At 36.9% G+C, this 25,314-nt stretch overlaps 1 protein-coding gene across 4 annotated transcripts in view; it reads right to left on the bottom strand.

The window, feature by feature from the left end:
- The window catches only part of wdr20 (WD repeat domain 20), a 58,612-nt gene that overhangs the window by 21,587 nt on the left and 11,711 nt on the right, over nt 1–25,314 (bottom strand). Inside the window, exon 1 of one of the 4 annotated variants that reach the window (XM_062968482.1) lies at nt 8,936–9,207. The exons of the other annotated variants lie outside the window; for them this stretch is intronic. The gene's annotated coding sequence lies outside the window, so the exon portion shown is untranslated. Of the gene's footprint in view, nt 1–8,935; nt 9,208–25,314 lie in introns of those variants that run through there. 4 annotated transcript variants of the gene reach the window in all.

Genomic DNA, 25,314 nt, shown 5'->3' with positions numbered 1-25,314 from the left:
AAATCACAATGACCATTAAACATTTAAAAAACAATAAAGCCCCAGGACTAGATGGGTTTACTTCAATCTTCTACAAAAAATGGAAGATGTTCCATTTGTGTAATTCCTCAATTACACAAATTAATGAATGAGGCTGTATAGAATGGATTGATTCCTGATTCATAGAGAAAAGCTAATGTTATGTTATAATCCCAAAGAAAGACCAGGATATTAAAAAGATTCAAAACTATGACCCATCTCTTTGTTAAACACAGATTACAAATTATTTGCAGCCATATTGGCCAACAGAATAAAAAGGTATTAAGAACTTGGATAAACGTGGACCAGACAGGTAGACAAACCAAAGAAGACATGACAACGATAAACAACTTAATTGAATTTCTATAATGTAATAGACACAAATGGGGAGCCTTTATGTTCTTGGATGTGGAAATAGCGTTCAATAAGATCCATTTGAAATTCATAGAGGAATCTCAAAAATGATAAAGTTCCTCAACAGAGTAAAGAATATATACTTCAACCAAGAACACTCTTATTTTCCAATCCAAAGGGGAGTTAGGCAAGGATGCCCACTTGCTCCCCTGCTGTTTATCTTAACAATAGAAATTTTGGCCAATAAAATTCAAGGTTCTGAAGAAACTCCAGGTATTGTTGTTAAACAAGAAATAATTAAAATCAGAGATGTTGCAGACAATGACAGAAAAAAAATTCAAATCTGTACCTAAAATAATAAAAAAATGGTTGAAGAATTTGGAAGATATGCTGGCCTCAACAAAATTAAAATGGAAAGCAAAATTTTGACTTAAATTGTGGAGATAGGGTAGGATATATATAAAATTTATTATTAATGTTAGAAGATCAAATCAAAATCAAGAAATAGACAAATATAAATTGTGTAAAGAAAATAAAATATTTAGGGATACAACTAACGACAGTCAATCTTGACCTGATGAAAATTTGGGCCAATATAAAGTCTGATCTGACCAGGTAGTTAAAACAAAAACTATCAATAATGGGCTTGATAGCATCAATAAAAATGAATGTCCTCCCCAAAATGATATATTTATTTCAAAATATACCAATTTTACAAAATGACAATTACTTTAAAATTTGAACAAGGACATCTTAAAGTTTATCTAGAATGTGAAAAAACCACAGATAAAATTAAAGGATCTAGAGAGTGCATCAGAGAGGGAGGGGATTCGTACTTCCAAATCTTAATATATATTACAAAGCAGCAACGCTATCTTGGATTAAAGAGTGGATCACCTGAGAGAACAAAAAACTACTAATGCTAGAAGGATATGACCTGACATTTGGGTGGTACACCTATTTAGTATACGGAAAAGAAAAACGGACACTAATTTTTAAAAACATATAAGAAATAATCTTTTTTTAGACTATGGATTAAACAAAGTTCCAAATATATTTCTAAAATCTCAAACTGGACATCACCACAGGAAACATTCCAAAAATTACAATACAAATGTACACCCTGGCTGACATATAAAAACCCATTTAAAACAGTCAATAATAAAAAGAAACTATTAAAAAGAGGATCCATGAGAATTTTTATAAGATAATGTATCACAGATATATGGCACCAGAACAACTAACTAAAATCCAACCTAAGAGAAAGCAGTAGTTACACCACTGCTGAAAAACCCCTCCCTGGATCCAGACCAGTCTCCAACCTTCCTTTTATTAGCAAGGTTGAGAAGGCAGTAGCCCTCCAACTCCTGGTGGTCTTTGATAACACGCATTTCCTTGACCAATTTCAAATTGGCTTCAGAGCAGGAAATGGAGTTGAGATTGCTATGGTCGCCTTAGTGGATGATCTCCGTCTCAACACTGACAGAGGGAGTGTGTCCTGTTGGTACTTCTAGACCTCTCAGCAGCCTTCGATACCATCGACCATGGTATCCTTCTGGAATCGGAGGCACTGTGTTGCAGTGGTTCCGGACATAGGCAGGTTCCAGGTGGTGGCGCTTAGAACAGCTGCTCCTCAAAAAAGAAGCTGTTATGTGGTGTCCCATAAGGAGCCATTCTATCCCCAGTGGTCTTTAATATTTACATGAAGCCGTTGGGAGTGATCATCTGTGAGCATGAGGAGAAATGTTATCAGTATGCTGATGAAACCCAAATATATTTCTCCATGCCTTCAGAAATAGCTTCAACTAAGGATAGTGTGTTTCCTCTGAATGAATCCTTGGAGGAGGTGATGGGCTGGATGAGGAAAAACAAATTGAATCCAGACAAAACAGAGATGTTTGCCATCAAAGGTCCTAATCTGGGGATGGAGATGTGTCAACCACTTCTGGATGGGATTACACTCCCTCTGAAAGCCTGTGTTTGCAGCTTTGGAGTGCTCCTGGACTTAGTTCCTCTGGGGGGCGCCTTCTCCAACCAGCCGGAGACTGACTGGCAACCATAACCCAGAGGACTTTTTCATTGGCTGCCCAAGACTGTGAAACAATCTGCCAGTAGAGCTACGACAATTAGATCAGCAGTTGGAATTTAAAAACCATGTAAAGACCTCTCTCTTCCAGCAGGCCTACCCAGTCAGTCTTTAAGCATGAATTTTAAATGTGTGTCTTGTTTTAATATCTGTTTTGTGTATTTTAATATGTATTTTATAGAAATATGCTTTAATATGAAGCTTTTATAGAAATACATTTTAATATGTGGATTTATAGTACTTTTATAATGTTTATGTGTTTTAATTATTCTGTAACCCGCCATAAGGAGAGGCGGGTAAGAAATAAAATTATTATTATTATTATTATTATTATATTGAATATAAATAAAATATTTTTCAAAAGATAACATATACACTTGCATATAAGTCAACCTTATGCATAAGTCAAGGGCATTTTGAGGGCCAAAAATTTTATCTGACCTGTGGATAGGCTGGGTGTCATTTTGCAGAGAGGTGGAAAGCACTAGCGAAGAGAATAGAGGGACTTTGTGCTTTTTTAAGGTATGCTTTGCTACTCTACTCACAGTTCCTTTTTTGATAGGAGTTGAGGTGGAGTAAATCACATTGACTTGTCCCAGTTTTGGGAGTCGATTTTAGGATTAAAATTTCAAGACTTATACAGGATTATATCTGAATGTATTTATTATAAGAGGCAATTCAGTTCTAAATAAGCTGTTCACAAAACAAAATGTACATCTCTTCTTTCAATCAAATTTTACTTAGAAATTATCTGACAACAAGACACAGTTTGTTTAATTCTATCTTGGGTTGCTATGGAAAAATTCTAATATGGTGGTGTTCTCTTCATTCTAATGCTTGTGTCAAAATTCTGAATTTGTACTTCTGCCAAAATGTACAGATGCTGGTTTTCACCACAGCATGAGATGTTTGGTTTGAAAATAAATTTGACAATGTTAACATTAATTAGGATTACATTAACTAACTTAAAAACTAATAACTGGAATGGGCTGGGTTAGCACTGATGGATTAACATGTTGGTTAATCAATGAGTGTGGAGTGTGACAATGGGAATGACACACAGAATGTCAGTGCTGAACTTACAGAAATATATTTTGTTTCTGGCTCCTTTCACTTTTCTTTCAAGTTGATTCCCTCCAACCTAGAGTTTGCCCCCCACATGGACTGCAAACCCATATGAGAATTGCTGTGTGGGTATTTCGGAAATTTATATGGGAACTATCAGACTGAGGAAAACTATCCCAAAGCATCTTACTTATGTTTTCAATTCAGTTCATCATGCACCTGAATTTTCTATTTCTGTTTAAACTTTCTTTTGCCAACCAAAGGTCTCTAGGCCAGTCTTTTGCAAAACAGAGAACTCAAATACCATTTCACTTTTCAATTTCTTTCACTATTCTGTTTAAATTATTTTATCCATTAGCATGTTCCTGGTATAACTAATAACCAGAATTCATAAAACAGAAAATAACTCACAATGAGATGCAAATCTATCCAAATACAAATGAAGTCTAAGATCTAATGATGCTTTACAAAGTTAAAACATCAAAGACAACTTTAAACACTATTTCTTAACAGTTAGAAGGACATCAAAGAAGATTATGGTTTCCAGGAAGAGCATTCCAAAACAGCACAGAACATGTGGAAATCCTCTCCAATATCAATTTATGCCATCTTACCCAGCAGCAGTACATGGAAAACAACATCTGTATAAATGCAAACCAGAGGATTGCAGCTTTTGGGCAGCTGGGAGCAATACTGTTTCTGTAACTGACCTAAATAACCTTCCTCTGACATGGAGTGAAATTATTATTATTATTATTATTATTATTCTTTCTACAAGCACTTGCAAATGGATTTCTTGGGAAGCAATGATATGGGAAGGGTTGTGAAGCACCTTTCATACAAAGAGAATCACCATTCATTGGGTCAATGAGCCCAAAAATAGCTGAGTCTTGTCTGTTGATTTATACATTTATTTATACCACCTCACCTGAATTAAAGAAAGATGGCATCTTACTCCAACTCTCCAATGCCTTCACCTGCAGTTTTCATGACTAATGAGTCCATGAAGAAACGAAGAGGATACATACATATGAAAGAATCCTCAATAACACTATCATCTGGAAATGCTTATTTAAGACACTGCAGTGCTTTTATCCAAACAACTACACAGAATGATAGTAGTTAAAGTCACTGAGAGATCCAAGAGAATCAACAGGACTTCTCTCTCCCCTTTGCTCTTCTGTCCTGGCAAAAGTCATCGATCAGGGTAACAAGTGCAGCTTCAATACCAAAATCAACACAGAAACCTGACTGAAGATAGATGTAGTGCTCCAGCTAGAATAGGCATGAAGAAGGAAAGCAACCATATCAGTTGAAGCAACATGCATGAGAAGAAATTGATGGCTACTGTCTAATAGTTTTTAAACCAGTCAGTCTCGTTTGAAAGTCCCTAATGTCAAATTGTATTACAAGGTTTGTTGTTTTGTATGGCTGAAGGAATGGATATTGCTTAGAGAGCTGAAGGACACAATAGAGAAGAGAAAAACTAGTTGGCTGAAAGAAATGAAACTTATTTGTTAGACAAAATATTTTATAGTAAATTCTTTAATATTCTTTAAAAAATATGTATGAATGAAAGTGATAAACTTAAAGGACAAGGATCAAAAATACATGAATGGCCAATTGATATTCAAAAATGAAAGATTGTAGGAGAAAATGAGAGTTTGGCAGGATGATTTTGAGAAACAAATAAATGATATTAATTAGAATAAAATATAGACATCAGTGCCATACAAAGCTATTCCAACTCAAATGACTAGAACCCGTTTTAAAAACAGTACAAAAATGACACTGGTATGCTATTAAAAAAAACCATATAAATATACAATCTTTCTCCATTATGCTGAAGAAACCATAAAAGGAGATACATATTTGTTCAGATGTGGGATGAACTATACCAAAAAAAAGCACTTTTGGGATACACTGATTAATCCAATTGGTGACATCATGGTCAAGAATATACATAAGACTGTCACATTATTGCTATTCTCAATATTTCAGGATAACAATGGAACATCTAAGCACAAATAATTGATATCAATGTTACTAGTGGCATCAAAACTGGAAATAACAATATGCTGGAAACTGCTAAAAGGACTTAACATTAAAAGATTGATAATTGTCTGGGAAATTGCAATAGCAAAAAGACCTATCAGAAATTTACAGAAAATGAAAGGAATTAATACCATACATGGCTTTGTGACAATTTGGTAGCACTTCATTAATTTAATCATCACACTTGAAATGGCTTATGGATCCCAGAGATTCACAAAAGATTTTTAGAAAAATTCCCTCTACTGTATATGAATTAATAATTTTGATTGAATGCCATGTTATAATAACTTTTTTTAAACAATGAATGTATAGCTATTTGTTATTTTTTAAATTAAAATTAAACATAAAAGAGAAAGCTCAAGATGGGGTGTGAAAAGCAAAGAGCAATGAGAGAGTGAAAAAGTACAAAAAGTTGAAGGAAGGAAACATGAATGGTGGGAAACTCAAAGCAGATGAGCTTAAGCAAATGATCTTCAAACAGAAAATGTGTTTTCCAATAAGTGACAGGAGATAAAGAAAGAAGCACTGCAAGGTTACAGATCAGGATGTGTCTAATATAACATTTGAATCCACCACAATATGTCATCTTGACAAGTCTATCAGCTTTTTTAAAAAAACATACTTTTGGAACATTTTAACCAAATCAATTATTAATATCATTAAAACAGACACAGCACAGAATGTTATGGCAAAAACCAGCTTTTAACTAACAGAAACATCCAAAGAGGAGAACAAGCCATGGCAGAGCTAATGCAGACCTACAGTTCATATTCTTCAATAACTATGATTAGTCATGCCATTTAGCTTAGCTAACTACAAATACACCTAAGCAGAGTTATGCTGCCCAGCCAGAATAGACTATGTAAGTGGAAATTAATATATATTAATTTCCGATTCAATGTGATCCGGAAAATTAATAATAGAAAGAAGTAAATGTGTATGTTTGTTTGTTTGTTTGTTTGTTTGTTTATTTATTTATTTACAGTATTTATATTCCGCCCTTCTCACCCCGAAAGGGACTCAGGGCGGATCACATTATGTACATATAGGGCAAACATTCAATGCCCATAAACACATTGAACTGAGACAGAGACAGACAGACAGACGCAGAGGCAATTTAACCTTCTCCTGAGGGGATGTTCGATTCTGGCCACAGAGGGGAGCAGCTGCTTCATCATCCACTCTGACGGCACTTCCTCATTCCAACGTTGTAAATTAGTTAAACTTGCCTCCCCACTTTTATAAGTGGTACCTTATTTCCTACTTGATAGATGCAACTATCTTTCGGGTTGCTAGGTCAGCAACGAGCAGGGGCTATTTTTTATTTTTAATTGACGGGTGCTCACCTCGCCACGGGCTGGCCTCGAACTCATGACCTCATGGTCAGAGTGATTTAATGCAGCAGCTGTTTACCAGCCTGCGCCACAGCCTGGACCCATGTTGCTAGCAAATTACTGTTGGGCAACTCATAATTTGGCTTTCTGGAAGCATGTCTGTCTTAAGTCCATAATCCACTTGCCATACTGAAGGGTTTCTTATCTCTGTCAAACATAATTAAGATAATTAACCTGACTCTCACATATCAATCAATAAGTCTCCTTTCTGCCTCTCTAACAGCTTTCCTAGCACCAAAGATGACAAGTTAACTCATGCTTCTCTTCACTTGGCACTAAACATAACATGGTATCTGAGCCACCTATATTTTTTCTTAATGTTTACACCTTTTCCAAATTAATCAAATGGAACACTTGAAATCAAAGAAAGATGGTAGATGCAACAGCAGCCACAGAGACTGGCAAACGGAAATAGGAGTAGCAGTTTTCCAAACAAGAAGCGAGCTGACACAGCATTCAGATTTGTGCTCTGGTTCAGCAGCAGACCAGAAAAACCAAGTGTTGTCAACTCTCCATCTTTATTGATTTTATGCATCTCACATTTTGAGCAAAGTGACAATAAGTAAAAAATGGCAGTGAAGAGATAAGGCCAGAAAGGTGGGTGGTAATCCAATGCATTTTACTGAAGCGCTACAAAATTCCATAAACTTCCTGCTATAAGCTTGTCAAGATGACATATTGTGGTGAATTCAGATGTTCCACATGTACTGAATAGGAAAAACTGAAGCATCCAAATGATTATTCTTCTTCTTGCTTATACAAACTGATCAAGTTTCCCTCCCCAAGCAGGTCTAGCTTAATTTTTTAAAAAATCCTGTCATGGGATGAAAACTGAAGAGATAAAACTTGTAGAACAACTCTAAATGTTTCTGCTATGAATTTGTCCCTTTCTGAAATAATCTCAAGATGCATCCCAACAGCCAAAAAAGTGAGTGTGAGAATAGCTAACCTTGTTTATGTAGTAATCATGAAACCTGACAATCTGGTTTAGTAACATTTGGATGTTTGGCTGCAGTTTCAGGGCCCAAGACAAAACCCTTTGTGTTTTCTCAAAACGCTACCTTAATCAGAAGGGAACACTGCAGCCCTTCAGTAACTGAATTGTAACTCTCAACAAATCTAACAAGCATAGCTAATGGTGAAAAAGGTGAGGAGTTGTAATTCAACACGTGGAGGACCAGATAAGTTCCACTCGATATATAACCTAACCACTCAGCTTGCAGGCAGGTCTCTCAACTCGCAGAAAAGAAAATGTAATCCTGGGGATGATTTAACACTAATGCATTGAAATAATTTACCACTACCACTGTTATATAAAAAGTGCTCTTTTGAAGTGTCACCTTCTTGACAGCTTATTTTTTCCATATCCAATTCCACACCAGAAGTCAGAAGACCACTAGCAGTAATGTGGGACAGAAACATTTCCACTGCTGCATTTTTGTGTGGCAAAGATGCATTTCTAAAAAAAGCACTGTTTAATGAAAAATGTTAATAGTTAATCAGGCAATACCACTGGGCAATTTCAAAATTCTAATAAGCTTTCATTCAGATAACTGTAGATCTTGTCACATATTCTGTTTGTGTAAGGATAGAAGCTATTAGTTTCAGTTTTACCTGCCATGTTTCTACTATTTGACCACACCTACTGGAAAGCAAGGAAAAACTAGAAAAATACCAAAGTCCTCTACTTGCAACTGATAAACCAGGCAGGCCTCAATCATGTCAATTCACCACAACAGACATGGAACAGCCTAAGGGCAAGGACGAAAATCAGCCAGCATTCCTCCGTGTTGCAATAACGGGATGAGATACTTCCACAGCTATGTAGAGAGATTCTGGTCACCTCCCATTTTCACAGCTCTTTAGAGTGGTGGTGATGTTTTTCAACCACAGAGAGCTGGTGGTAGAAACATCTAAGGAGCTCTAGCCATGCAGGGCCTAAACAGGTGTCACATTCACTCACATTTTTTTCTGATCAGGACCAGAAATGATGGATACCATGCTTAAGGATGCTCAATGTGGTAGCCAGACAGAGATATCCAACCTTGCATGGTCTTCTCTGACCCAACTTTCACCTGGGAAAGACCAGAAAGTCTGTGAGGGGAGAGGAACATTGCAAAATCCAACTTGGTTAGCCAAAGAGATCATTAGAATATTTTTAATGAACTTCAGTAAAAAAAAAAAAATCAAACTACATGAACGTGTCACACACAATTAACATAACACACATTTATACTAAAATGAACATGTTAAATAAGATCCTGATACATTTAGTGCAGCAAATGATTAAATTAAAAATGCACCAAGATGAGTATATGTGATATGAAATATGACTGGTGGAAACTCCAACAGACGCAAGAAAGTAAGACATTGAACCCATTCATCTTGGAACAGTGCCTGGAATCTCATTTACCTCTGATCTTCCTCTTATCCTTCTGTTTACATGATCAGGGCCACTCCTTCACCACTGAATCACTATACCTTCCAGGAAACCATGCTATGCTAACCTTCTCTCAAACTGAGGCGAGATCTCACTTGCTTCCTCAGCTGAATACTGCTGATTCCTTTGCAGGTGGATTAGACCCAGCTAAGAGGTTGTGGTGACAAGAGAAATAGGAGAATTACTGTTAAAATATTTGATATTAATTTAAGAAACCATTTGCATATAGTAAGCTATAAAACTGAGTATTTCAGTATGTATATTCACTAATAACAACTTAACAGCAGAAACACTAATTTCTAAAAACTCACATACACTATTCCTCTGCTCTATAATCTTTTCCAGCTTCATAGCCACGTTCTTAACTTCCTCATGTAGACTACTGTTCACCATCTATATATATAATAAAAGTGAATGTTTGTATGTTTGTATCAGCGTTTTGATTGGTCGGGCGGTGTATGTGCTCGCGTTTTGATTGGCCTGGCGGAATATGGGTCAGCATTCTGATTGGCTGGGCGGAATGTGCCAGCTTTCTGATTGGCCGCCACTTTCATAGGCCACTGGGATCGCTGAGGGAAAAACTACTACCAACTGGCTTCGTTCGGCCTACTTCTCTCCTCAGAACGACGCTAGCTTTGGGACAGTTAACAGCCTTCGGCCTACACTTTGGTAATAAAAAACACCACTGCCACCACCAGGAAGGCCCAACATGGACCAAACTTGACACACATAACCCCTACGACCCATGAACCCACTGACAACGGATGGCCCCCTTTGGCCCCTCTGCTGACATGTTTAAGGCCTTCCAGGCTGGCCCCATGCTGCTAGGCCCAAAAGGAGGACGCCATCTTGCCTCAGCTTTCAACTTCTTTGTAAGGCCCTACTTTCTTCAAAAGACAGCAGAGAACATTGTTATTATCTTTTTAATGATATGCTTATGAACACTTCTAGCCCCCAAAGCCCCAATCCAAGCCTACTTTGATCATTTTGCTAACACGTTTCAGGCCTTGCAGCCTGGCTCCATTGTGCTAGGCCGCAAAAGAGGCGGCCATCTTCCCTGTTCCACATGGTTCCAAACAGAGCAGCTTTTGCCTGTGTCTTTTGGATACAGCACTCTCCTTCAACAAGGTCAGGTGGCAGTACATAAATAGGTTGATCTTGGGCTGATGGAAGTAGCACCACATCAAGTAGGAAATAAGGTACCACTTATAAAGTGGGGAGGCAAATGTAACTAATTTACGACGTTGGAATGAGGAAGTGCCATCACAGTGGATGATGAAGCAGCTATTCTCTCCTGTGGCCAGAATCGAACATCCCCTCAGGAGAAGGTTAAATTGCCTCTGCGTCTGTCTCTGTCTCGGTTCTGTGTGTATATGGGCATTGAATGTTTGCCCTATATGTATATAATGTGATCTGTTTATATATATATATATAAATGGTTCTGTTTATATGGTTATGCATTTTCTAATAGCTTTATTCTTAAATCCAAAATCCAACAATGCCTATTTCTAATATATATATCCTTACCAAATGAACCCAGGCAACATCAGGTACTTAGGCAGCATTATTTATTTATTTATGTAAGGTATTTATATTTCGCCCTTCTCATCCCGAAGGGGACTCAGGGCGGATCACATTATGTACATATAGGGCAAATATTCAATGCCCATATACACATAGAACCGAGAGATCATCCACTGTGATGGCACTTCCTCATCCCAACGTCATAAATTAGTTAAATTTGCCTCCCCACTTTATAAGTGGTACCTTATTTCCTACTTGATAGATGCAACTATCTTTCGGGTTGCTAGGTCAGCAACGAGCAGGGGCTATTTTTTTTAATTGACGGTGCCCACCCCGCCACGGGATGGCCTTGAACTCATGACCTCATGGTCAGAGTGATTTATTGCAGCAGGCTGCTCACCAGCCTGCGCCACAGGATGTTGTGGATGTTGTCCATCTACAACCTTATGCATTTTATTAATGGGATAATTCATTTAAAAAAAATTAAAATCCCCTTTCAAATAACCCGGGCATTGCCAGGTACCCAACCAGGTATATAGTAATAAAAGTCAGTGTTTGTGGGTATGTATGTGTGTATGTATGTGACAGTGTATACTTCCGCCCTGGGATCCGACTCCCACAGACCCACTGCAACCCCCCATAAAAGATGCATCTGGAGCAGTTTGGACAAGGATGTACCACGGACGAAGGAATTTGCAGTACCATCACCTGCTTTACAGACCACACAACCCCCACCAATGACAGACTAGGACCAAGCTTGGAACACAAACTCCCTATGACTTTCAACCCTGGAGAATTTGGTGAAGGATGGAACATGGATGATAGGATCTGAAGTACCTTCACCCACATGCAGAGACTATTGCTAACTCCCTCAGTCATGTATCTGTACCAAAGATGGCACAGACCCCCATGACTCTTCTTATATACTGCTGAGGTTTTTGGGAGGATTGAACACAGATGATGGGATTTCCAGTACCTTCAGCCCCATCCAGAAACTACTGCAAATCCCATCGGCCATAGATCTACATCAATGGGTCCATTCATAATATCCAAAACAACTCAATGTCCGCTACTAATAACCCGGGCACCACCGGGACCCCAAGCTAGTTTTCAATAAAGTGCGAACTTTAAACTCTTAATCATACAGATTCTGAGCACTTGAGAAACAGCTATAGTCAGGAAACTTATTATAGGCATCCAGTGATTATTGACAAGTTAGAAACCAGAGCATTGTTCATAACCGGAAATTGTCAAAATGGAGAATCCCGACTTTTTGCAAATGCATTGTAAAATGAAAAAAAAAGGTTATATTCAGATATATTTATTCTTGCATATATGGACAACAAATATATATTTGATTGTGATTTATTTAAAAACATATAGCCCGGGTTGCAGCAAGGCTACTTTTGAGCCTACAAAACCAGCATGTCTGGTTGGATTGCATGGGATGGGAGAAAAGGAAGAGTGAGAGATGGATGGAAAACACAACAAAGAAGAACAATTTTTCAATATAAAGTATGCCTGTGAAATATTGCTTTTTCATAGACATTTCTGATGGGGTGAGATTTTGAGAGGGGTGGAATGGAGTAGAAGAAAGTAAGTACTGTAGTTCTGATAGGATCTGAACAACTGAAAAGTGTTGAAAAAATTGATTGTCAAAAAAGCAGACTATTAAAAGCAGGAGATGCCAGCATTTAAGATACCAAATAAATTAAAGAATGTGACTTTATACAGTCGTTGCTCTACATTTGCGGTATTGCCTTTTGTGAATTTGATTATTCATGGATTTGGTTAAAATCTCCCTAGTAGGTTCTCCAGACTGACTATGGTTAACTTCCTCTAGTCATGTTGGAGGGCATAGAGATTTTTAGACAACACTTCAGGTCAGGCATGGGCAAACTTCAGCCCTCCAGGTGTTTTGGACTCCAACTCCCACAATTCCTAACAGCCTACCTGTTAGGAACTGTGAGAGATAAAGTCCAAAACACCCGAGGGCCGACATTTGCCCATGCCTGCTTTAGGTCCTGTGATGTGATTCTATGTTAAGCTTCCAGCAGATGTTGACCATAGAATCATGTTGGAAGACCTAGACATTCCCAGAGAGATGTTATCTCAGATATTAAAAAAAAAAACCCAGCAATTTGAGGTTTTTCATTTTCACAAGTATCTTGTGCCTCTAAACCTAGTAAACATGGAGAGCCAACTGCATAACAAAGAATAAACAAATCAACTTAAAACTAGTTTAAGATAAAAACCAAGAGTGGGGTGCTGATGAACAGGGTACAAAATTATTTGCAAACATTTTCAGAGGTTCATTTATATCCAAATAGGCAGAATGCATTGTAAGTTTCCCTTGTTGGCTTGTTAAAACAATCCTAGACAGAGAAAGCTATACTCCTTATCTGTTAACAATACACTGCCTATGAATTTAGCACTTTCCTGTGCTGGTTAACCATTTAAAATATGACAATCATCTTTGATTTCTGAAATCAATATATATTCCCAAGAACCTCACCACCAGAGTATGAAATTCATTTACTGTCACATATACAGATGCCTTTAAGAATTACAATTTCAGGCAGATTCCTATTTATGCTTGAAAATGTAATTATATGTCTCCTGTGCTGTGAGGAGCCTTTCAACCATGCTTTCTCACTTGGTTTTATGAACCCTATAAAGATGTAGGAAGAGTGTTATTTTCCTGTTCCAACTCCTCATTTAGTTATATCAGTTTCTTTTTGTTTTCTATAACTATTCTCTGCCTTTCAGATTTTTCCGTTTTTCATGTTGATTAGTAATCTTTCAGATAGATTCTAGATATTTATTTACAATTTTTTTATAGTGGCCTTACATGTTTTGCATGTTTGGGGAGAAAAGAGCGCTGATTAATTATAACCTAAATTTTCTACCTGAAGAAATGCATTTTTTTTTCATAAAACAAAATGAGAGGAACACTGGAATTTTGAATTTCAGAGTATCAAAATATCTCCCACAACCACATGTGTGCTTTTCTATTATCTTCAAGCAAAAGGTATGAGGCAGGATGAAAAGTTAACCAACCAACTTCCCTGAAACTTTCAACTGGATAAAAGAGCTTCTGCATCTATTTGCTTTGAATCCAACCAACGAACAATTCTTTCAAGACAAGCATACTTTCCCACACTTAGAAGCTCAAATTGCTCTGCAGAACAAAGACACTGTGATGAAATAAAATATTTGTGGGCCAACAGAATGTTTTATTGTTAGAAAGAAGCACTATAAAGTTTTTTTGTTGTTTTAAATCATGAGCATTTAAACACAGAGAAAAACCTGTCAGAAGACTGCCAAAACATATGTCTAATTCCGATTTTACACCAAATCAAGTAAGCTTACAGTACAATCCAAAAGTCTCATGACACTAAAGGAAGCTCTCTGGAATTTGGCCAAAATCCCTTGGCACTGATAGACTTGGCTAAGTACCACCACTAGAATTGAAGCCAGCAAATCTCCAGGGAAAAGCCAGTGAACTTTCCTAGCACAATGGACAAAAATTGGGTAAACAGAAGTGGTAGGTAGGCTTACAGTATGTTCACTTAGATCCCCCTGCCGTGATATGCTAGCAAAAACATACCAATTTATCTCAATAGGAAACCAAAATATGCTGTCACTTTCACTTCTCCTATTTGTGAAATTGCATATGTAAAGATAAAGGTTTTCCCCGTAGACACCTCCAAGGTCATGTGGCCAGCATGATTGCACGGAGCGCCGTTACCTTCCCGCTACTCACATTTGCATGTTTTCAAACTGCTAGGTTGGCAGAAGCTGGAGCTAACAGCAGCTGTTCACTCCACTCCCCGGATTCGAACCTGCGACCTTTCGGTCTGCAAGTTCAGCAGCTCAGTACTTTAACACACTGTGTCACCGGGGCTGCATAGGCTCCAGCTAATTTTGTGAAGTCTACCCTCAGAGCAAATATAAGAGTCAATGAAACTGCTGCTCTTCTCAGAATGACTCCTCTGCTCCAGGTTTCAAACAAAGCAAAACACAGGTTCTATTGTACCACCACAAATAGAGTATGGCCATATTTTACCACTGAATTCTGCTTCAGTTTTGAGATCTTTGGAAAAGAGCCCTCTATGAGTCTCATCAGATCACATACAGTTCTAGAAAGGGCATAAAAGAGGATTTTCTGAGTAGCCATCTCAAGCTCTGGAACTATCTGCCAAAGAAAGTAACGGGACAAGAAGTGCACCTCGGCAGCAGCGCTCAATGTACTTATTCATAAACACTTTCTGAGAATTTAAGACTTTGAGAAGTTGCAATTGCTAATAATTGTCCTAAATTTCAGAAACATACACATGTAGTAATCGTAAGTATCATGAAGGCCACAAAGTATGTCTATGTAGTAAAGCCAGCAGAAGACAATAGTTCCTCTATAGCGTTGCCTTGTCTGATCTGTTTTCCAAGGTATGAGGTAGCACAAGATTCCTGTTACAGCAAAAAAAAGATGACAAGCCTATTTATGTGACCTGTTTCTCCATACTGTCATATTAATTCATCTGTCTTATAAGATGCAGTTGATTTTGTATGCCATCACCTTCTGAGAAATGGTAGATGGTGATACATTTAAAAAGGCTTTTTATGTGGATTCAGATTCTCTAAGAGTATAAATTTGCTCCATTTTTATTCATGGGCCATTTTAGCTATTGAAGACTTCTTTTTCAGAAAGCCCTTAATTCTGCTGTTTTGCTCTGGTTCTCCAGAATGTTTGCTTTTAGTTTAATATGTTTTTCTTTTATTTTAGCTCTCACTGAATTATATATATTTTTAAATGTTTTCATAAACTGTTAGGCACTGAGGGCAGTGCCTTCAAAAAGTGGAACATGCCTATCTAGGTGAAATAAAAATATTTTTAACCAGCTGAACTAAGACTAAAATGCAAACTAACGCCTTTATTTTGTTAACAAAAGAGTAAACAATACACAGGTATGAGAAAAGAAACTCCTTAACTGTGGTTGTTGAATTAAATCATATTCCCATCCACACTCTCACAATCTCATCCCTAGCACAAGCTGAAATATGGATGTACACAAATACAATGAAGAGATGGTGACCATCATGGTGAGAATCAGCCCAGACTGCAGCCACACTTAGTGAATAAGAAATACAACCAGAAAAGGGATGAAGTTGATATGTGCAGAATGCTGGACAGTTGTTTCATAGTTATAACTATCTCAAAAATGCAAACACAGTTGTTCAGCAATAGCTGCAATGTTGTTTTCAGACCTTTGTTTTAGGCCGAGTTGAGTTATGTTACTTGTCCAGATAACTTGCTAGTAAGTTTATTTTATTCTGTACATGCAGTTCTAAGCATGAAATCAAACTGGAATGGCATGTGACAGGGGAATTAAACAACCCCTTTACAGCCTCTGTGCCCCCATCTGCTTAGAAAAGTGGGCACTTTATTCAACAAATTTTGGGGGCACATAGGAGGCCCCAGGAAGGAAACAGGATAGGACATATTTGCTACATAAGATAAACTATGACCATGCAATGTTGAATGAAGCTCGAAGGCCCCAACAACAATGTCCATTCAATGCAGTTGGAAGACAGCAGATGCAACAGACAGATAACAACCCACACAAAAAACAACATGAAAGAAAGCCCTTAATGCACACCAATGCTCTATAGTTTGTGTAATCACAATCCATGCCTCAAACTGATTCCAAGATTTCCTATGTACAGCAATGATCTGTACAGCAAAACCACTTTCTTCAATATAGGCTTGAAACTGTATCAAATGGTCAGTGTAAGGGGGGGCCTAAGAATAATATTTTAATTGAGCATTAAATTATGGCTACTTGCAATGAAGATACATAGGGTATCCACATGGGGCCTAGCTGGGATACTTGTGCTCTATTCTGCTTTTTAAAAAAATCTTGTTGGAAGTCTTTAGAGGCTGGATGGGTCTTCTTTAGTTGTGTGTTCCTGTATGATATTAGAATGGAACTAGATGACCCTTGTGGTCCATTTCAACTCTGATTCTCTAAAGAACAATTAGGTATGGAGGAAGCTCTCTTATGGGTCAACCAGTAATCAAACCGCAGTTTGCACTCTGATTTCGAAACTTGGTCATTACGCGCAACAGCAAAAATAGGCAACAATCTCTTATCAAAACATAATACCGTAAATTACCAGGATGATATATAATTCATATAAGATCATTTAAGTTTATTGTTCGTGAGTTAATAACTCTTCAACTTAAAACTAACAGCAACAAAGTATACAATACAAAATGACACTACACATTTATTCTAATTCAACCAACAGTTTTGTTGTTGTTGTTATTATTCTGAAATAATCTGTAGGTAGCATGTAATTATACATGCATACATTGGGAAGTTTCATTCATATGCAGCACAAGAAAGCTACTTCCAAACTACATTTTCTAGGGAGAGAGCTACAAGTTCAACAGCTGTACAAATTGTGTATCACCGGACCAGTTTTTCAAAATTATTAAAAGCAAATATTTTAAATGCTATTGAATATCATCTTTCTTAAAAGGAAGTTGAAAACTGCAGTTTCCTCATTTCCCCTTTTGGTCTCCCCGTGGCCTATAATATTTGTACAAGTGATGCATTTTATTTGTGTTACATACTTGTTTATTTATAAAACGTCTCAGCTGTACCAACATCATAGCCCCACTCTCACTCTGCATGTTTATAAATGCCATTTACACAACATTTGGAATACAAAGGTAGTGTGGTAGTGTGTCAGCCAAGATCAAGGACATTGTTTCTCTAATCATATTTCAGCAGTCTCGGGTTAAAAAATACAGTATATGCTATCTTCAAAAGAGAAGAATTCTCCCACATCTCTTTAATTTGTACTGCATTTCATTTCCAGGATTTAAGAGTAAAGATCTCTGGCTTATTTGGGATGACCACAGATTGTCTTCAGACTTCAGATATATCAATCTTCATGTCAGTTAAGACTGAACTGCTTGGAAAGTGACCATAGTGCTATCAAAATTTAATGTATGTGTGTGGAAAAACGAAAAAGAAGTCCAGTACAGTTACAACTGATTAGAGAAGGCAGAACTTCTCATAACTGAAAGGACTGCTAAAAGAGGCTGTAGTGATCGGGAGAATGCACAGCTGAGGTCTATCACTGGCTCTTGCCCAAGGTATCCATGCCCAAGTACTAAAATAAGATGTACAAAGGTTACATCAAATGTTTTGGAAATTGTAGCAATCATCACAACATTAAACAAAAAAATCAGAAGCAAGCATAGTACTCTCCCTACAAATATCAAGCATGGAGTTATGGCCAAAATATTTTTCCACTGTATAACTTTCGGCCGTGGAATTCCCTCTCCAGAGATATTTGATAACCCCCTCCCTCCAGACCTTCCGAAAGAGAGTGAAAACATGGCTTTGGTATCAAGCATTCGGAGCAATTGTAGTGCAAAAGATAGATATGAAATGCAATGAATACTGGAATGGCCCTGATTACGATTCCGGATAGTGTGGTTTTAATAGCGAATTTAATGTTTTAAAATGTTTCAATGTGTTTTAAATTCAATATTAAAATGTTTATTTTAATTGTATATTGTTTTAAGGCATCAAATAGTTGCCTATGTGTAATGTCGCCTTGAGTTATCCTTCAGGGTTGAGAAGGGTGGGATATAAATATGGTAAATAAATACATAAATAATAACTTTTCTTTCAATCAGAAGTTTCAAAAATCTGGATTTTCAAAAATCTCAAAAAAGAAATAGAGTAAAAGAATGACACCACAGCATAAAAAAGAACAAATGGAAACATTTAAGCCAGGAGGGATTGGAACATTTAATTTTATGAAAATGGTACATGGGAGTATAAGAGAATTAGCTTTTTTTCCTCACCCACAGTTTTCTATCCTCAGATAGATATATCTATGCATAACTCATTTCTACTACTGACATTGAAACAATAATGACCAAGCAAAGAACCATTCCCACATTTTGTATGTTATTCATATAAGCATAGGTGTGGTTGTTGCTGTCACATCTAGGTTAGCTTAAAGACAAAATAGTATATTCTGCCAAACTGGTTTTGATGAAGAAATACACATTTTTGAAAATGAAGAGTTCTGAGGATCTCTAAATGTTTGGTTGTAAACAAATTCATTACAACTAGGTTTTTTTATAAGAACATTACTCAAGCTCTGAAAAAAGTTGCATAAAATGTAGGGGAGGATCATAGCTCAAAGGAAAGACTTATGCTTTGCATGCAAAAAAGTCCCAGGCTGCTTTGATATACACTTTCAAAACAATTTACATTGACACAAATAAAACAATGCCATAAAATGAATACAAATAAAACTAAGCAATGAAATGAACAGCTACATAAAAACACCTTGATAGTTATATTTATTTATATCCTGTCTTTTCCCTAGTTCAAGCATTAAGGCAGCTTACAACAACTAGAACAAATATACAGTAATTAAAAAGTCAAGCAATTAAATAATTTAAAAGTTAGGAAGCAATTAGACCATCATAAAAGTGAAACCACTCATAGCAAATTAAAACAATATCAACTCAAAGTCCAGCACATTAAACTGCCAATTAAGATAATTCAATATTAATAACAGTATCTTAAATGTTATAATCTAAAACAGAAATGTCTAGACCTCCTTCAAAAGCAGTGCTATATGCAAAAAATAACAGGGTTTGAAGTTCATGGACTGAACCAATACACACAACATACCGTACCACCTTGGAAGAACTTGTCATGAATTTAGGGATTATGGGTATTTTCTTTCAAGTTAGCTACACATTAAGTATGTGTGTGCTGTAACTTTTATATAGTAAGAGTCATGCCTTCCAAGTCAACTAGGCCATGAATTGCATACTTTATACAATTCTCATTACTGACATAACATCTTGACTTAACTTTTAAAAAGTAACATTACTCACACGGACAGGGGAGTCCCGATTCCAATTGGAAAAACTGATGTCATAAGATTCAAAATTCTAGTAGTTAGTGAGTCTGCAGATTTGTCATCCACTTTGACTATAGTCTGGGATTCTATGGGATCCATAAAACATAGCTGTAAACGGCTGGACTATCTGCCTCTGATCTAAGAAGCAAGTACTTTATCAGTAGGCAACTATTTAAAGCTCATTGTCCTGCACACAGAAAGCCAAAGCACTGAAACAATCATCATTATGTCTTTGAAGCTCAGAAAATATATATAATTAAGTTATGAAAACTATTAGCTTTCAAACATAATTTATACCACATTAAGAAATGCAGGTTGAGCATCCCTAATCCAGAAAACCAAAACTCTCCAAAATCCCAAACTTTTGACACTAGACATCGGCTTTGAGTTTTGAGGTGGCAGCTGCTGCACTCACAAGGCAGAAGCAAGTACCCAGCAGGCTCCTTGGAGATCTCCTGTTTTGTTTTTTTGGTTTTTTTAAAAAAATATCATGTCCTTTATATCATCAGTCTCTGAGATCCTCAGTCTCTCTCCAACCTGCATCTTACACACAATACGAGCAGCAAATGAATGCGATGCAAAGGTAGACAGAGGCAGACCAGTGGTGAGAGGAGAATCTGTGAAATGGTGGAACATGTAGATTCCCAACCAAGCACTCTGGATTCCTTGCCATTTTGCTGATTTTTCAGAACAACATCTGAAACACTTCTGGTCCCAAGCATTTCAGGTAAGGAATACTCCACCTATATTTATCACAAGTCACCTGGGTATCTAATATAAATGTCATTCTGGGAATGTCTACATTTTCAATGTCTAATTAAGGAAACAAACTTTTTTTCTAGATGCTATCTAATAATGAAGGACAGTTAGACAGTAGATAATGGTAAACAGTGGGCCCATTTTTTGGTAAGTTCTCTACTGATTGTTAAAATTGCTGCTACATTGAGGAGGTGGAATAAAGGCCTAGGGCCTGTGAAGCCCCCAAATCCTCCAAAGCACCTTTTTCTGACAAAAAAGATGGAATACCTCTACCAGAAGCTCCAGGAGCAGCAATACAACAGAGGCTCTCGTGCCCTCATACTGGTGTTTCTATACCAGTAAACTTCTAACCAAGGGTCTTCAAACTTCAAACAGAGGACCGGTCCACAATCCTTCACTGTTGAGAGGCCGAATCATCATTTGAAAAAAATATATACAAACAAATTCCTATGCACACTGCACATGTCTTATTTGTAGTGAAAAAAAATGAAAGAACAATACAATATTTGAAAATAAAAACAATTTTAACCAACATAGACGTATCAGGATTTCAATGGGAAGTGTGGGGTTGCTTCTGGTCAATGAGACAGTGAAGTTAATTAGGACTGTTGTTGTTGTGTGCCTTCAAGTCATTTCAGATTTTGGGCAAGCCTAAGTCTAAAATTGGGGTTCGCATCTGGCCCACTGGCCTTAGTTTGGGGACCCTTGTTCTAACCAATTGGGTTTTTTAACTGGAAACATAAATGGTCTGCAGTAGTCTCTGAGAATAAAATTTCCTCCCATACAGATGGAGGCTTATCCACCTGAATACTGAACATGGTCTGATTGAACAAGTATTTCTTAAGTAAGAATGCACACAGTATTTTCTTAAAAGCAGATGAGTTACACCTTCAATTGTCAGAGAATCTGAGCATATGCTGGCTGAGCAAGCACAGAAAATATCATATGTGAAATTTCAGTTGACCCCAAGAGAGAATTCACCCTTTCTTACTACAGCTGGATACATGAAACAAACAAGAACAATTTAGAATGCAGTAATGATTTCAGAATCCTATGGTTGTGTGTCAAACTAGACAAAGTTAAATAAACTCTAAGTTACCAGGTGCTGGGGGTAGTGAGGGAGCATATCTTTCTTTATTGTGCATATGTACATATAGTCACCCTGAAATCCGAAGTCTTCAATAATGGTTTTCAAAACATTTGTGTTCAGGTAGGGCAAAGGAAAAGAAGAGAAAAGCATAAAAGCAGAACAGAACAAGATATTTCTATAAACATGTAGGTAAAACTTCCAAACGTTCAAAAAAATAGCCAGGATGAACACTCAACAGATTTAAGTTCAGCAGTCACTATTTATCAACAGATTGTCTCAACAGGCTAGAGCAATGGTTCTAAACCTGTGGTTCTCCAGATGTTTTGAGCTTCAACTCCTAACAGCTGGTAAACTGGCTGGAATTTCTGGGAGTTGTAGGCCAAAACACCTGGGGACTCATAGGTTGAGAACCACTGGGCTAGAACACTATTTTGGGGCTAGACTCCTGAATAAACAAAAACATCTTACAACAGAACTACAGTGCCTGAATTTTCTGTATCTCATTTTGTTTGGCTGAGTATTACAGCCTTTTAAAACAGTCTACATTTCAGCAAAGCCGTGTTCTTTGATATTCACCTGAAAACAATGCCAGCACATGCACACACAAAATTGTTCAGACTAATCATAATTTTCCATAGGCAAATGCAATGCAAGATAATATGTATATCATATGAAATGGAAGAATTTGAATCTGCTTCCATCACCAGCAAGGATTACAACACTCACTTCAAATGTAAAGTCTACCCTACCACAACTTTCCTTAAGATTACTATTTATTTAGTTACATTTTGCCTTCCTCCCAAGACTCAAGTAACAAACACAACTTACTTAAGTAAGTTGGAATAGATAGCAATCTTAGCTGCAAGCCCTAAAATACAAATATACCTCCTTCTGAAAAGGGTAAAAGTATTTGCTATTAAGAATGTTAATATGACCAATCCAGGTTATACAAATGCTTAAGAGATTGGATTACATTAGGAATGGGATTGAATCGTAATAACCATGTGCCACAGAAGCATGAGATCTGCTATGACCACTAAGAACATAAAACTTATGGAGTAAATCCTGTAAAAACTCTTGGATCCTAAGCATTTAGTAAATGTTAAGATATTACAATTTAAGGAAAATGTTTTAAATATTTTATTAGGCTAAAATAATCTTCAAAATTCATTTGAACAATGGGGGGAAAATCACACAAATCCAATGTACTAGGAAGGTGATCTAGATGGAATTTTCCAATGAGCACCACACTCAGAAAAGTGAACTAGTTTTGAAACTGCTGTTAAAGTACCAGAATCAGTAATGCACATGTGATTTTGCATAATAAAGAAGTCCTACCCCAAGAAGATTATGATTTAATTCACAATATGAATAAACAGAAAACATTTTTTTAGTTTGCTCAAGGGCTTGTAAGGACCCAGTGGAATTTTTCCTTTTCCCCTCTGTACAACAAAGAACCACAGCATGTGATATAACTCGCTGTGCCAAAGAGAGAAACAAAAATTCAGCTGGGTCTATGTAAGACCTTGAGCGTACTTAAAAGTATCTATTTGTATTGTATTCATGTTGTAATTGTTTTTTCAACACTGTCATCTCAGATTTCTTTCATTGTTCTTCAAAATACGATGCACGCTCATTACATTATATATAAAAATCGTAAAAGTTATAAAACATTACAAGTACAGGTTCTGTGCTCACAAATTCAGCCAACCACAACTTGAAAATATTGGAGGGAGGGGGTGTTCCAAAAAAGCAAACCTTCATTTTGTGCACACACCCTACTGATACACAGCCATACCTGTTGTAGCCCCCCATCACTTCACAGATCATCAGGCTCTCTCAGAACTTAAGTTGCTTGCCATTATATATAAAGGACACCTTTTCACTATGCCAATGTATATAAAAGGACTTCAGCATCTATTTTTGTATCTACCGAGAGCTCCTAGAACCATATCCCAACAGATACATACGGCCTACTGTACTATACTTTAACTTTCTGATCAACGAAGCTTGGGAGGTTGAGAAGATTACGATGTTCAAAAACAGGAGGCATTTATTTCATTAATTTCAAACAAAGATTAGAGTTTAGTTTAGTTTTTTAAAAAATGATATGCAATCCATGTGCTTTCAGATACAGCTACAATAAGCAGGGTAATTCATGGCTGAAATCTCTCTCAAGTCCAACTCAGAAAATGTACTGTGTAATCCTGTATATGCTTTCCTATAAGTCCCACCACCTTCAATGGTAAATATTTTCTAGTCAGTGAGCGAAGGATAGTAACCGGAGAATGCTTTGCAGTCAACTACCAGAGAACTGAGTAACTGCTGAAGTCAACAGGATTTAAAGAACCAACTGTCAAAAGAAAAAAAATCCACACCTTAAAGCAAAATTCAAAAGCTAGAAAAACCCACTATTTGTATAGTATTTGATCTCTAAATAGAGAAATATACATTGTAAGTGTCTTCATAGACCATATTAATGTTACAGGTATCCTTCACTCTCATTTTTATTATGTACTTTCAAGTGTTTTCCAACAATGAAGTATCATATGATTTCCTTGGCAAGATTTGTTCAGAGGGGGTCTGCCATAGCTCTCCTCTGAGGCTGAGAAAGTATGACTTTCCCAAGGTTTCCATAATTTGAACCCTGGTCTCCCAGAGTCCTAGTTCAACCCACAAACTCTATGCTGCCTCCTAGGTTACACTGATTTCTCTGGAAATCTTCTTTGAAAAGTTGTCTATAATGTATCAGCTGAACCAATAAACACCTTACCCCCAAAAATCTTATAGATTCATCATAACACTGAACAATAAAAAGTATTAATTCTATAGACCAAGGTTTCTTAAACTTTTTTTTCCATCTAAAAACTTTTATGCGACCCAGATATATAGATATATTGAATAAAACAGGTATAAAAATCAAGCATTTAGTGATAATATATCAGCATTTGCAAGGCTAATTTTCCTTTTGTGGAGTACTGCTGAAGCATTTTCTGCAGAGCCCATTGTAAATGAATGGCATTTAGAAACCGGTTTTTTTTTCATGAGCTAAGACTCATTTGGCATTGGGACCCACTGCTTAAGAAGCAATGCTCTAGACCAGTGGTTCTCAACCTGTGGGTCCTCGTGTTTTGGCCTACAATTCCCAGAAATCCCAGCCAGTTTACCAGCTGTTAAAATTTCTGGAAGACCAAAACATCTGGAGAACCACAGGTTGAGAACCACTGCTCTAGACCTGTGCCAACCTGGCACTTTCCAACTGACGATGATGATGATGATTATTATTATTATTTATACCTCGCTTTTTCTCTCCACAAAGGAGATTTACAGTGGCTTTCATTAAAAGCATTTCAACACGATTTAAAATCTACAAATATGCAAACATTAAAATAATATTAAATATCAGTTATATTAAAAACCAGTTAACATCCATAAAAACTTATTAAAAGCACATTCAAAGCTAAAACCACAGCATCCCCTGACTTGATATTAAAAACCTTCTTCTTTAAAAGCCTAACCTGCCAATAGAAGCACAACGGGGAGAGGGCCATTCTGGTTTCCTGAG

The sequence above is a fragment of the Anolis carolinensis genome, chromosome 1 (genome assembly GCF_035594765.1).
Source record: "Anolis carolinensis isolate JA03-04 chromosome 1, rAnoCar3.1.pri, whole genome shotgun sequence".
In the NCBI taxonomy this organism is placed as follows: domain Eukaryota; kingdom Metazoa; phylum Chordata; class Lepidosauria; order Squamata; family Dactyloidae; genus Anolis; species Anolis carolinensis.
The sequence above is the reverse complement of the archived record's forward strand: the minus strand, read 5'-3'. Positions and strand labels throughout refer to the sequence as shown.